The 14,642-nt window shown below is 30.8% G+C and overlaps 1 non-coding gene across 1 annotated transcript; it reads right to left on the bottom strand.

The window, feature by feature from the left end:
• Positions 1-5,476: 5,476 nt before the first annotated feature.
• Positions 5,477-5,639, bottom strand: LOC127151528 (small nucleolar RNA U3). Its single transcript, XR_007824577.1, has one exon. It is a non-coding gene; the product is annotated as a small nucleolar RNA U3 (small nucleolar RNA).
• Positions 5,640-14,642: the final 9,003 nt, after the last annotated feature.

The following is a 14,642-nucleotide window of genomic DNA, read 5'->3' as shown; positions in this document are numbered from 1 at the left end:
CCAAACCCCTTCATTCTAACGTTACAATTAGGAGATAAAAAAACATTTTTGTACTCCATTATCAAGTTGGATAAAATGAATCTTTTTAAATTTCAATAATCAATAGTTCATTTTATTTTAATAATAAAAATTTCGTAAAATTTTTTAAAATAGAAAACCTGCTTAAATTATTTAAAATCAATAATAGATATTTATAGTCTCTATTAATAAATTTTGAGACTTTTTTATACTTGTTAACTTTTCTATATTTGAAAAGAAAAACCACTATCTTAATCCATTCTTCATTTCCCAAATAATGGGTAAAAAATATATATGTTTTTTTTTTTATTTAAATTTCAAAAATAAATTATTAAAATTAAAAATTAGAAGAAAAAAAATACTTATCTTTTTCTATAATAAATTAAAGGGGCATAATAGAAATTTTCTCAAATTAATCTTTAAATTTTCAAGGATGGATAGAATTAGTCAGTTATTTGGTTTGAAACCTTTCTGTTTTAAATTAAAAGCAAAAATGTTTCATTCTTCATTTTCATAAGTATGGATAGGTTAGGTTTATTGTGTTACGTACGAAACTATTTAGACATATCTCTCTTGGCTTCCATCTGAGTTTCAAATGAAACATTTGATTTAATATAAAACTATTTACATTTCATTTAATTTTTTAAAGACAATCCCATATCTATTTCTACAAACATTTGTAATCATTTTGGTAATTTTACCGTTTAAATCATTTTTCTAATATTTTGTATTTTTTTTAATTACTATTATTTTGGGCTTCTCTTTGATCGAGTTTTAAAGACTCCACCATTAAGGATCGGCCAAGCTTCTTTTTCTTTTTTTTTCTTTTTTTTTTTCATTTTCATTTTTCATTTTTCATTTTTCATTTTTCATTTTTCATTTAGTTTTTTATTCCATTTGATTTTTATTTTTCAATTGTAGGTAAATTTTAAATTCTTTTTTTAATTTAATACTATTAATTTTTCTCCCTCTAATGAAATAACCCACCATCATTTACCTTCTTCTATCAAAAAAATTGATTCAATTTTATTGTTATTAAAACTTTTTTAAAAAATTGTGTTATTTGTATTTTGAAATTGAGAAAAAATTCTTTCAACTTTTTTTAAGATTTTTCTATTAATTTTTATGTTAATTTTTTAGTTTATTTTTACCTTTGTTACTTGACATGATAGATTTATAACGACCAACCATCAATCGAAATTTCATTACTCGAATGTGCAATTTTGTGTTAGTAATTCATACATTTATATTAACCTCATTTCCTATGGTTATTTTCCGTTGTAATCCATTTGTTTTGTATTAATTGAAGGCGGTAAATTTTTAGTAATTGCTTGTGATTGAAAAATAATTAGATATAAAGTAGAATGTTTAATATAATAATCTAACAATTTTTCATTCAATGAAAATTTTAAAATAAAAATCAACGTGTTCCACGACTGGACGTCGCCAATTTCTAACTAGTTTTCATCATCAACTCTACGCTCTTTGTTGTTCTAGCCCCTCCTGACTCTCTTATTTTTGTTGCTCATTTGGTTGCTCGAGTACCGTTGTAGGCGCTTCGTAGTACAAATATTCGTTATGTTCTCCTCGACCACGCCCGTGTCCATGCATTTATGAAGATGATGGATCAGTCCCTAAATCATAGTATCCTTGTCCAAAGTTTGACAATGATAGATCTACCTCTAAGTTATAATAATTAGTTCTAAAGTCCGACGACTGATAGACTTCTGAATCATAATATCCCGTTCCAAATGTCGGCATCATCATCATTAGAATAACATAACCAGTCTCGCTCTGTGTTTGTGTCACAAGAGACACTTCTTCTACGTGCAGGTCAACTTCTTTCAATTCATCAGGTTCTTGCACTCAAGCATGTCTCCTTTGAATTGGTGCAGTACAATAGGTACATCGTACATATAGTGTATGTTCTTCATGTACCACTCATTATCGTTAATATATTTAAGACCCATGTTATGGATAATCTACAACATCCTGAAGTCTAATGTTGTTCAATCTCTATGAAATATTAAAAGGAATTAGAAAATATTAAAATAAATTTATACTAAAAATAATTAGACAAAATTTAAATATGTACCAGATGACCCACAATAGCTTTTGGTCGAGTGATATAGACCCTTGTAATTTTCTTATACCAATGGATGTACTCTTAAGTTACATCTACAGCAAATTGCTTAATCGGAGGTTTAATAACAATAAATCTTCTGCGATCTAGCCATCACGTCAGCAAATTGGCAACTTTATTGGACCAATCAGTAGTTCGCAGGTCAACGTTGTGTATAAAAGTGGTTCAGTATTACAATCGAGTGGAACATCCTGTTTAAGACCAAATTGTCTGAGTGTTCTTTTAAGATGATGCCACTTACCAATGTGAAAACATATGAAAGGACTAATTGTCTGTCATATGTCATGACTGTTCGTACACAAATTTGACAAACTATCCATGACAACTTTGTACGACTTCCAGATAATCTGAAACACTAACATATTATTGGAAACAAATAATATTATTAAACAAACAATATGGAACTTAAAATTCAAGTTCAACACGACGTACTTGATCAGGTTTAAGAAGATCAAACATGTACCTATACTGAAAGATTACATGTGTAGTCAGACCTAGTCACACAAAATTGATCTCTCCATCTATATTGTTCAACTAATATTTTAGATTTTAAATGTACTATGTATAAAAAGTTATGGTTAATCTAAATTAAATTAAAATAATATACTTTAAACTATAAGCTCATCCGTGTAATTGATGATCATTAACATGTAGAAATTGTGGAGCCAGTATTAAGAATCGTTTCCAAGCCCATATTTGTAAGAGTATGGTCTAGGAATTTCACAAATACATTGTTATGATGTCTTGCATAACATCTATATAGTCATGTGAAACACGCTCTACCCCAAGAATATCGCCTCGTTTCGTGCAGATTATCTAAGAAACGACAAGAATGTTAGATGCACATAACGAGTTAATTTATTTGCAAACATACTCCCACCCATCAACTGGAAAATATATGCTTGTACATATCTTGTGACAGTTTCCTCGTGGGCATCGTCGGCCAATGTAGGAAATTCGGCTCTAACCATATTAAACTTAATCACGAACCTCTAATTTGTTCAACAAGTGGGGTCACATCGAGTAACACTTGACAAAGATGCAACAAATCATCATGGCTTTGACTGGTAATAGACTCGCTATCAACAAGTAATCCTATCAAACTTCCACATCTTGCAATGTGACTATGCACTCTCTAGTCAGCATGTGAAATGTATGCGTATCTAGTCTCCATCTCTTAACAAGTGCAATGATGAGATGTCAATCTAACTCGATGAACACCAATCTAGCAATCCCATAAAATTTTGGAGCACGAAGCACTGGAAGTTGTAGTAGGATAGTACGATAAACAACCGCCTCACATCATCTACTGTTCATCTCAGATGGAGTTCAATCATTTCATGCAATTTCGGATCGATGAATGTCTGATCATATAAAACGTCGAAATCAATTGGTCTTAATTATAATGTCCTTATATGCATAAAATTAATTTATTTTTTTATTAATTAAACATTGAGAATAGATGTTGTAACACTAAAAATAGAAGAAAAAAAGTAAAAAAAAAAAAAAAAAAGAGTTACATATTAATTAAATATAAATTATTTACAATTTACAATAAAAAAAACATATTAAAATGTTTCTTTTTCCTAAGTAATAATGATAAATACACTAAATATTTAAACATTTACAAGACAAAAAACTTAAGTACAAAGATCTCTAATTATCAAGTATCTATCTCATTAACAAAGAACACTTCCATCGGCTGTAACCAAGTTGACCACAAAATGAGCATCATTGTTGAGTATTTGGTTCTGCCTAATCCATTTTAATGTAATAACGTGAACGCTTTGGTCTACCCGATTTCCTCAACAACGATAATCTAGATGTAAGACAGGCATTCTTGTGGGTGTGATTCAGTAATCTTTATGCGATACAAGTTGAAATTGAGGAGCGTAGCATGCAGCATAAGTTGACAGTTTATAGTAATCCTCAATGAAGTCTTCGTAGTTCACGTTAAATTGTGAACAAATCTTCATAAAATGTGAGCATGGAATATCAAAGGTTTGCCACTTGTTATACAAATAGTATTACTCTAATGCACTTAGCCGTAATATCTATATATTTTCTCCTTTAGAATTTAGGCTGTGACATCCAGTTTTCACATGAAAAATGGCTTGAAATCGATTGTACTAATGTATTTCATACTTACTAGATCTTGCAGCTCATTTCAAAAAAATTTCTAGTGCATACCTGAACGACAACACACTTGGTATAACATGGACATAAAAAAAAGTCTATTGACTACTGTAAAGTTGAAAAATCCATACTCGATATACTTATCTCGACGTTCGGACGGAACTCTTATTTTCTCTCATTTTTTTCAAAATAATTTATACATTTGAAAAACGTAATTTGAGCTAGAACATTTATCGGTAATATTCGAGCTTCTTTGAGGACTTTGTTCATGCATTCTGATAGATTCGTCGTCATCCACCCATACCGAAATCCTCCGTTATATGCTTGACTCCAATGCTCTATAGGAATGTCATAAAAAAAACTCATACAACTATCATTTATTCTCATTAGGTCTTGAATTGCTTTATCAAAATTTTGATTGACACCTGACACGATAAGTGTAGTTCTTCAATGGTGTGAATGTATACCCTTTAGAAATTGCTAATGGTATGTTGTAAATAGAATCTATGATGACATCTTGGTTTTGTCTCCCCCCCCCCCCCCCATTCTCCGGATTGGTCATTGCTGATATGATGCTAGCATGTCGATCAGAAACTAAACATACCTCATTGTGGAACACAATTTTTTTAATATGTTATAAAAACCATCCCCATGAGTTTGTAGATTCTTCTTCCACAAAGGTGAATGCTAAAGGTAGAAGATGTTCATTCGAATCAACAGATGTAGCAATTAATAACTTCCCCCAATACTTGCCATACAAATGAGTGTCGTTGATTTGAATAACTGGTCTACATCTACTAAAGACTTATATACAATGACCAAATGCCTAAAATACCATGATAGTACGTATGTCGTGCCCTTCGGTAGGTGTGCACTATACTCTCCATTCAACAAGCGTTCCATAATTGGTATGCTTCACCGTGTACAACCACTTAGGTAATAGTTTGTATGGCTCATCCTAATCATGCTAAATACTTCGATCACTACTTTTCTTTTACCATCACAAGCCTTATGGTAAGGAACATGGTAGCCAAACTTTGCATTGATGTCGAATTGCAGTTGTGATATACTTATCAACGATTTTTTTTTTTTTTTTTGACAGATTCATAAAACTTTCGTGCAATCATTGAAGAATCCAACTGCACATGACTTTAACTAATTTTCAAGTAAAAGCATGTATGTTGGTCAAACAACTTTGTGATCTCAAATAAACCATGTGAATCTTTCTTTATTGCACAAAGTCTCCATTTTGCAACATTTCGACTTCTTACATCTTGTCTCCTTAGAACTCAAGGATACAATTGTACAACCTATAGAACAGATCCTGTTCAAGTAAGGTCGTTTTGTGGAACACAACCTATAGATACAATTGTCTCCTTTGCAACATTCTTTCGACTTCTTACATCGAATGACCCATTTTGTCGGTGTTGAGTCTACTACTTAATATGGTTCGTAACTCTTAATAACAATACACTTAACCATATGTTGTAGCATTTCTTTGTCTTCACAAATCATCCCTCTATACAATATCGTATTGTCGGTAACCACTAGGACTATAATTGGATCGTATTTTTGAATGCTATTTACTGCATTCATGTCCATCAGTAAATGTATTTGAAGAAAAAATTCATATTCACAACCATTGAAGTACATCTCTTCGAATTCATCATCAGTGTCTATTCTAAAGTCTCTATATTCATTATTAGCTAGCATTTCTTCTTCATAGCACATTGGTTGTGTATTTGATTTTGAGTTAGCATCAACGTATTCTTCAACCGGTCATGGTTCTACATTTAAGTTTACGCCCAAATCTACCCTACTCACAGTCACACACAAATGCACCTATTCAAAAATGGCAGTACAATCGAAAATATAATGTTCATTGTTTGTTCATTCAAAATAGGGAATGACATAAACCTTATTGATCCAGATGATGTTAAATTATGATGTCTATATATTATCGCTATCTGGTTTGAACTCATATATATCTACCCAAGTGATAATTCCACTTTTTGCATTATACTAAAATTTTTCACATAGAGGTTGGTCATAATCAACCTCATTGATACCATCAATCATATAGTCATTTGTAAATAACATAAACAATACATATTTGTCCATCATTTTCTATATAAAAAAAGGACAAAAAAATATACATAATTAATTATTATAAAAAACACTATAATAAAATTTGAATCAATAAAAAATATAAAATCACATAATTCACAAAAAAAAATAGATTTAACTAATTAAAGGAATATACAATCACACAAATCACAAAAATTAAATTTAAATTAAATTGAACCAATAAAAAAATATATAATCACATAAATTAAAAAATTAAAATTAAAATAGATTAAATTAATAAAAAAAATATAACATCACACTCTACAAGAAAAGGGGATCTCCAGAAACACAACAGCATCAGGAGATGCACGCAAAAGCGTCGAAAAATCCTTTTCTAACACACAAACGTCCTAAGAATTGGGGTCGGGCAAAATACGTCGAGAGAAGTTCTCCTAACGAACAACATGTGGCGTAGGTAGATGTCCACGGTCTCTCGACGTCGTAGGATGGCGTCAGGAGTGCCAAAATTACCAACGCCACTTTGAAAGCATCAAGAGAGCTCTTACTTCTGACGTGTCAAAAGTGAGTAACAACTCTCGATGCCTTTATGCTAGGGTTATTCTGTATGGAGCTCTAGATATAAGAATAGTACCTGGCTCCAATTCAATCGCAAAATCAATCTTCGTACGATGAGGTAAACTTAGAAGTTTCTCTAGAAAAACATTCGGATAATCCCTCACCACATATTTTGACGTCATGGAAACATCAGCTTCCCTAGTATCCAGCACACTGGCCAAGATACTCCAAGTACCCCGGTTGAGTACCTTACTGGCTTTCATAGCTGAGATCATTTTGGGCAACACCACATTTCCTACCCCTTTATACTTAAAATTGGTCTCTGCATGAGGATTAAACATTACCTCCTTACGGGAACAATCTATGCTAGCATGATTAGCAGCTAGCCAATCCATACCTATAATCACATCAAAATCACCCATAATCAGAAATAATAGAGATACATATAACACATGACTTGCTATCTCAATATGACATGCTTTTATCTGTTCTTTCGACAAACATAACATCTCCAGATGGAGTAGACACCAATAAAACATAAGCTAGGACTCTACTTCTAAACATGATCACTTTACAAATATTGAAGATATAAATGAATGAGATGACCTAGAGTCAAATAGAACCAAAACATAATGCCTCAATACTAGAAGCATAACTGTTACCACTCTACCTGCTTTTTCGGCCTCAGGTCTATTAGTGGTAAGACTCGACCTTGTTGTGATGTACCTGCCCCCTGGTTATGCGTAACCCTAGTAAGTCTCATATGACATCTGTCAGCCGTATGTCCCTTTTGCTTACACTTGAAGCAAGTTCTGGTCCCAAACAAACAACCTAGATGATGCTTACCACAAGTGTTACATAGCAACTTCTCTCTGGTAGCTCCACCTACTTAGTAGAGTACTGTTGATAATGACTAGAGGCTCCATCTGTTCTCAAGTTCCTTTGTGGAACTTCAGTAGGCTTTTATTATGCTTTTCTCTTCTATTTAGATAATGTTCCCTTGTCTGATATCTTTGGCTGAACATTAACTTTCTGAGTACTCATGTCTACTGCCAGGTACAATGCTTAAGCCTGAGTAGCTGGCTTGAAGGCTCGTACAAAACCTCGAATATCGTTCCTCAAACCTTTGACAAACCTCTCTGCTCTAGCAAGTTTAGTATCAACTAACTCATGAGCGAAACAAGACAGCATATTGAACTCTTGGTCATGCTCATCTATCAGCATATGTCCTTGCTTAAAAGCTAAGAACTATTGACGCTTGACATCCCTAAGGTTAGCATAGAAGAACTTAGTATAAAAGCTCTCCTTAAACTGATACCAAGTGATTTAATTCACATTACCATTAAGCATTCACTCTGCAGATCGCCACCAAATAATATCTCTATCTCTGAGCAGGAATACAACATACTGAACTTTCTGATTCTCAGGGCACTTCATATAACTGAATATAGTTTCCATAAAAGACAACCACAATTCTGCCTTGGTAGGATCCTTCCATGATTCATCAAAAGTCTGAGGATCATACTTTCTGAAATCCCTCAGCTGTTCAGCCTCTGCTGACAATTAATCTAGTACGCCATGTTGCTGCTGTGCAATTAGTTTTTAATCTGGTGCGGCTTGGTTCTGAGCCAAAGCAGCAGTAATAATATTTGTAAACCTCTGCTCTAATTGAGCTGATAGGGCAGCAAGAGATCTACATGAGTAACAGGTGCAACAGGAACATTCTATTCAGCATGTCCCTCAGTAAGTTGGTTACGCCCTAGTCCTCTATCTCGACCTCTTCGACCACCCCTGTGTGCACCTCCTCTTGGTGGCATTTTCCTAAATATCCACCATTAACTCCTACACTTCATACATTCTAGTTTAACTTAGGCAAGGTCATATACATAAAACCATACATATTAATCATGAAAACATACCTGACAAGTGATGAATGATGGTTTTAGCCATAAGGACACAAAACATAGACTTACATCATAAGTCAGTTGATACCAACTGTAACGATTCAATTCCTTATACTAAGCCGAGGTCATTACTTTAACCCAAATACACTTTAAAGCTCAACCCAAAACAAATCATTTGACATAAAAAATTATAAAATTTGTTCAAAAATGAACATCAAAGAAAAAATTAATTCGAGCCCTATTTCAAACATAAATAAAAGTACAAAAGTATTTGTGTTTTAAGTCATAACAGAACATACAATTATTCTAAACATAAAACTCATTTCAATCATCAAAACTTACAAACAGTAAAACATAAGCGGAAGTATTTTCCCATATGGCATTCACGAGTTCTTCTTATCCCTCGTCGGTTTGCCTTTCATATTACCTTTGCCTGAAAAAGTTAAATATGAATAGGGTCAGTATAAAAGTGTACCCAGTAAGGGACCCACTACTCGTCCTGTTAGGGGTAAAAAAATATTAACTTTCATCTAAGAGGTACCCTACATCATAAGAGTCTTGTGATCTCGTAGGATATACGTCAATCAATCTAGTGATCCCGTAGGATTTACCTAATCAGTCTAGTGATCCCGTAGGATGCACATAATCAGTCTAGTTATCTCGTAGGAACACAATATATGGTGATCCTGTAGGACATCATGCCTGCAAGGTACACTATCCCATAGCTAAAATTAAGAGTTTCCCCTCAGTCCAGATAAGTTCATTCCGGTCTAAACAATCTAAAACAGTCAAATAAAGATATGCTCAAAACTATCAACAATTTTTCAATTCAATACATAACCAGTAAAAATCAGCATGCTAGTACGTATCCAATCGAAAATGTAGCAAATTATCAATACATCAAAACCTATGAATAAACAGACCAAGTACAAAAGTTCACACACAGACATTTCACTACACAGTTCAATCAAAACCCTTCAACTCAATGCATTTTAATGCTATGCATATACAGTTATATCATCTTATCTTTTATGGTATAATCATCTTCACTAGGGGACAGTAGTAGAAATCCCTTATCTTAAATTTAGCTAAGCTCCTTGATTGAACTAAAATCCAAATGAACAAATCTAAACATAAAAAGAAGAAAATCAATAACTTTTGCAAATAAATCCATCAATTCACCCAAATGTGACTTCCACAACTTACCCAAGCAATAGAGAATTGAACCCCAAACCAAACTTGTTGTGAACTCCAAGAACTCAAGCGTTACTTCCCCAATGGCACTTTCAAGGATAAATGTTAACCCAATAAATCAAAACATTACAACTTAAAATAGCTACGGAACAGACAACCACAAAAACTACAATTTCACCCTTACCACAAAATCCACAATTTCACGGCAAGGCAGAAGCGCGACTCGGACTAGCTGGTAACCAGCAAGCACAAATTGAGATAGAGAGGAACAATGCGAATTAGCTGCGTGGCTCGATGAGGAAGAAAGCAGATGATGCAAGACTGGGGAAATGACCCACAGATCTAGAAGCTTGACACATAGAAGGAAAACGAAGACTATTGGACGACGGTGGAGTGAACAATGGCTTTGTCGGACGTAAAGGGCTAGTCAATTGGCTTCGGTGGAGGACAATAAAAAAACAATTAGCCGCGGTGGATATTGGGTTAAAAAGAAGAAGAATGGAGAAGATGAAAATGGGGCACACGCAACACGAGAATAGTTAAAATAATATTAATATTAATAATAATAAATAATATATTATAGGAAAATTTTCATAAATGTTATAAACTATTAAAATATTTAGGGCCCGTGTAACAAAATGAAAAGCCCATGAAGTTGGCCATTTTTTAAAAATATTCCAGGTTTGCCCTTCCCTTTTATCGTTTTTCTTCTCCTCTTCCTCTGCGATTTTTTTCCATCGCCTTTTTTCTCTTCCTCTTCTCCTTTTTTTCGAATTGTTATTTGATTCAAGATCATGTATCAAATATAAAAGATTTATTTTTTTTATTTTTTTCAAACTGTTATTTAGTTGTGTTATTTAGTTGTTCAAAATCGTATACTAAATATAAAGATCTTGAAAAAAATGTCATTTAGATTTGGGTAGCCAAATCTAAAAGATCGTGTATCGAAAGAATCTTGAAAAAAAATCATTTGGCCAAATCTAAACAATCGTGTACCAATGAATCTTGAAAAAAAAATCATTTAGATTTGGCTATCCAAATCTAAATGATCAAATTTAAACGATCTTGTATCAAACAACAGTCAAATCTAAAAGATCGTGTAATCACATTAAATGATCGTGTATAGAGAATCTTGAAAAAAAATCATCTAGATTTGGCTATTGTGTACCAAATATATTACACGCGTTGTTGACGGCATGGTTAACGAAACATTTTTTTTTTTGTATTTTTCATCGTGGGCCTTTGGATTTTTCTATTTTCGAAATTGTTCTATACAGTGTAAATATGTTGTCACTTTGTTATATTTTTTAAAAGACCCCTATACTATATTATTATTTTCCTTTTCTTTTTCCTTATAACAAAATTTTTCTTTTTTTTTTTTTCTCACCAAACTCCAATCAAAATAACAACCCGAACTTTAAAATCTTAATAAAATAAGATAATCAGGTTGAGATAATACCTCAACTTGAATTATCTTAAATTTCATATTTTATATTTCATAAATTTCAACATGAATTATCTTAACTCATTAATTCAATTTTAGCTCCAATCTTCACGATAGCATCCAACTAATTTAAAATAATTAATAAAAACTATATTTTTTCTTTTACATTTTTTCCCAATAACTATATTTTAATATATAATAATCAATTTTTCTTTTAAATAAATCTTACTTCTTCTCTCCTTAATCAATATCTATTTTTCTCCAAATAATTAATTATCTTCCATAGTAATTATATATATATATATATAATTAACCATACTTTTACCGACACACAAATCTATTAATTAATTAAATATTCACCCCAAACAAATACTTAATTAATTCCAAATTGAACAAAATGAATAATTCTCATTCAAATAACTCAAAATAACACTCAATAAACTCAAACATAATTAAATAAAATTAAGATAATTAAATTTAAAATTACCTTAATTTTGGGCATTTCATTCTTTCCTCTCTAAGAAACTTTCGTCCTCAAAAGTTCTAATATTCGAATAGCTTATGATACCAGACTCTCATGTCATAATTTATAACATTCTCCGTCAAATTCCAAAATCTTTAATTAAATATATATACTCATGTATATATATTTAATTAATTCAAAACATCGCACCAAATAAATGTGACTTCCAATTCCAATTAATGTAACATCCATAATTATCTAATAATAAATTATTCAATATAATTAAGTAATTTTTTTTTGGATATTATAGCACATTTTTTTAATAAGTTTCAAATGCTATTTCTATAATAGGTTACAATAACAATAAAATTGAACTAATTTTTCCATAAATAAACCATGAATGATGATAGGTTTTTTTCGTGCAAGAGAAAAATTTGCATATTAAATTAAAATTATATATACGAATTTGGATTAAAAAAATATACTCAAACCTTAAATTAAAAAAATTAAGATGGTCGAGTATTCATTACTGGACTATCTTTGATGTAAAAAGGCGACAACAAAGTCAATGATGACAACCGACTCAAATTGACAACGGCTGAGTTGCAGTTTTAATAACTTAATAGAGATCGACTCGTAATCGATGACATTCGATTTGTGGGACATGTTAATTTTTTTCTTTTTAAATTAATGAAAATTAATAAAATTATGAAAAATTGTTATGAATAGCAAAATATTGAAACTATTTAAAAATATAATAAAAAAACCTAAATAGACCATACAAAATTTAATGGATTTTGTTATATTTGTAAATAATTTTAATATTTTGTTATTTTTGAAAATGCTCCTAAAATTATTGTAATAATATAAATATTCTATCTTTCATTTAATTATTTTTCGAGTATAAACAATTACTAAAAAATAAAACCGTAAATTTTCGTAAGAAATTAATTTAATATAACTAAATGAATTACGTTAATTATTAACCGAATCAACTACAATATTAAAATTTCACCTAAGTAAATAATTATAAACTAAAAATCGATTTCAAAATGGGAAATCGTAAAAAATGACAAAATGTATAAACTATTTACAGTTTATGGTAAAATCAAGTGTAATGAATTTTTGTCATTTGTTGGATTTTTTACCATAGAATATAAATAGTTTGTATTTCTTTATTATTCTTGAAAAACTCTCTTAAAATTTTCATATTAATATAAACGAATTAGAGTGAAGAAATAAAATTAAAAAAAATTGAAAAAAAGTACAAAGTAATATAAAGAAATTATAACATTATTTAAAAACAAAAAAAATTTAATAAATTGAATAAAAAATTTAATATTAGTTAAAAAAAAACTAGTATTTCTAGATTTAAAATAAAAACAAAAGAGGAAAATACTCCTCCACAAGTAAAAAAATTGATGGATACTTTTTCAAGGAGCAATATTAATATCAAAAATCCCAATTGTAGTAATGTTAAAAAAATTAAATCAACAATATCAATTTAAATAGTTTTAAAACAACAATATTTCGCTAAATACTTCTTCAAACAGCAATATTAATATAACTCTTTTCGAATTGATCATTCGTTTATGCTTCAATTATTTGCTCCAAAAATATTAATTATTAAAAAGAGCGTACAAATAGCTATGACTTCTTGAATTTGTTCGGGCCAGTTCAAACCAGTTCAGTTCATTAAAATTCAATCTAACATGAACCAAAACTACATGTCACGTGTGTAGCACGTGTCGTCTCATTGCTTGAAAAGAAGAGAAAATTGCATAAACATATAATTACATCCTTAAACTTTCAATTTGATTAATTATGCCCTTATAATTTGTTAGTGGTTGCAATTAACACCTTTCTAACAAGCTTTATTTGTCTGATTATAATTCAACAATTTAAAATTAACAAAGTGAAAATAAAAATAAAAACTAACAATTTAAAAATAAGGACTAAGAAAACGGGAGAAAAAAATAAAGAAGGAATAGACAAGAAGTGGAGTCGAGAGGAAATATATTATACTATAGAGAAAATCAAGGTCAATGCTATGGAATTTTATGACAATACTTGATTCGTACGCACCTTAATTATATCTCTCACTTCTCCCTGAATTGATATTTGTAAAAAGTTTAAATTGTTTAGTTTAATTGTTTTTCACAAAGGGGAGAGCAAGATGAAGATGGGGATGGAGGGAGAAGAAAGAAGAGAAAAAATGAAATTTAAGATGAGAGATAATCTTTGATTTCATTTGTTAATTTTAAAATGTCTAATTAGAATCAAAGAAATAAAAGTTAATTTAGCAAGGGTTTATTGTAATCATTAACAAAGTTTCAATTAAATCTCACCTCATCTTCACACAAAAATTACGATAATTATAATTTGATTGGGGTTGTTAATTAAGTTTTCTTAGACCCAGATAAAAGAATTGAGCCGAAGAAGATAATAAGCTCAAGCTCAAGTCCAACAAGCACATGGACTTAAGCATAAGCTCAACTAGCATATGGACCCAAGCTCAAATCCAACGAGCAAATGAGCTCAAGCCCAAAAAACAAATGAACCTAAGCCCACTTAAAGTCCATGAAAAAATTTTATAAATAGAAACATTCTCATTCATTTTGGGATCTTTTGTTGAAGAAAGAATTAAAGCGGTGAAAATTTGAAAATTTAAACTTTTCTCTAATTCTAGAAAATTGA

This window comes from Cucumis melo, chromosome 10 (assembly GCF_025177605.1).
Source record: "Cucumis melo cultivar AY chromosome 10, USDA_Cmelo_AY_1.0, whole genome shotgun sequence".
Taxonomy (NCBI): domain Eukaryota; kingdom Viridiplantae; phylum Streptophyta; class Magnoliopsida; order Cucurbitales; family Cucurbitaceae; genus Cucumis; species Cucumis melo.
This window is presented reverse-complemented; position numbering and strand designations above follow the sequence as displayed.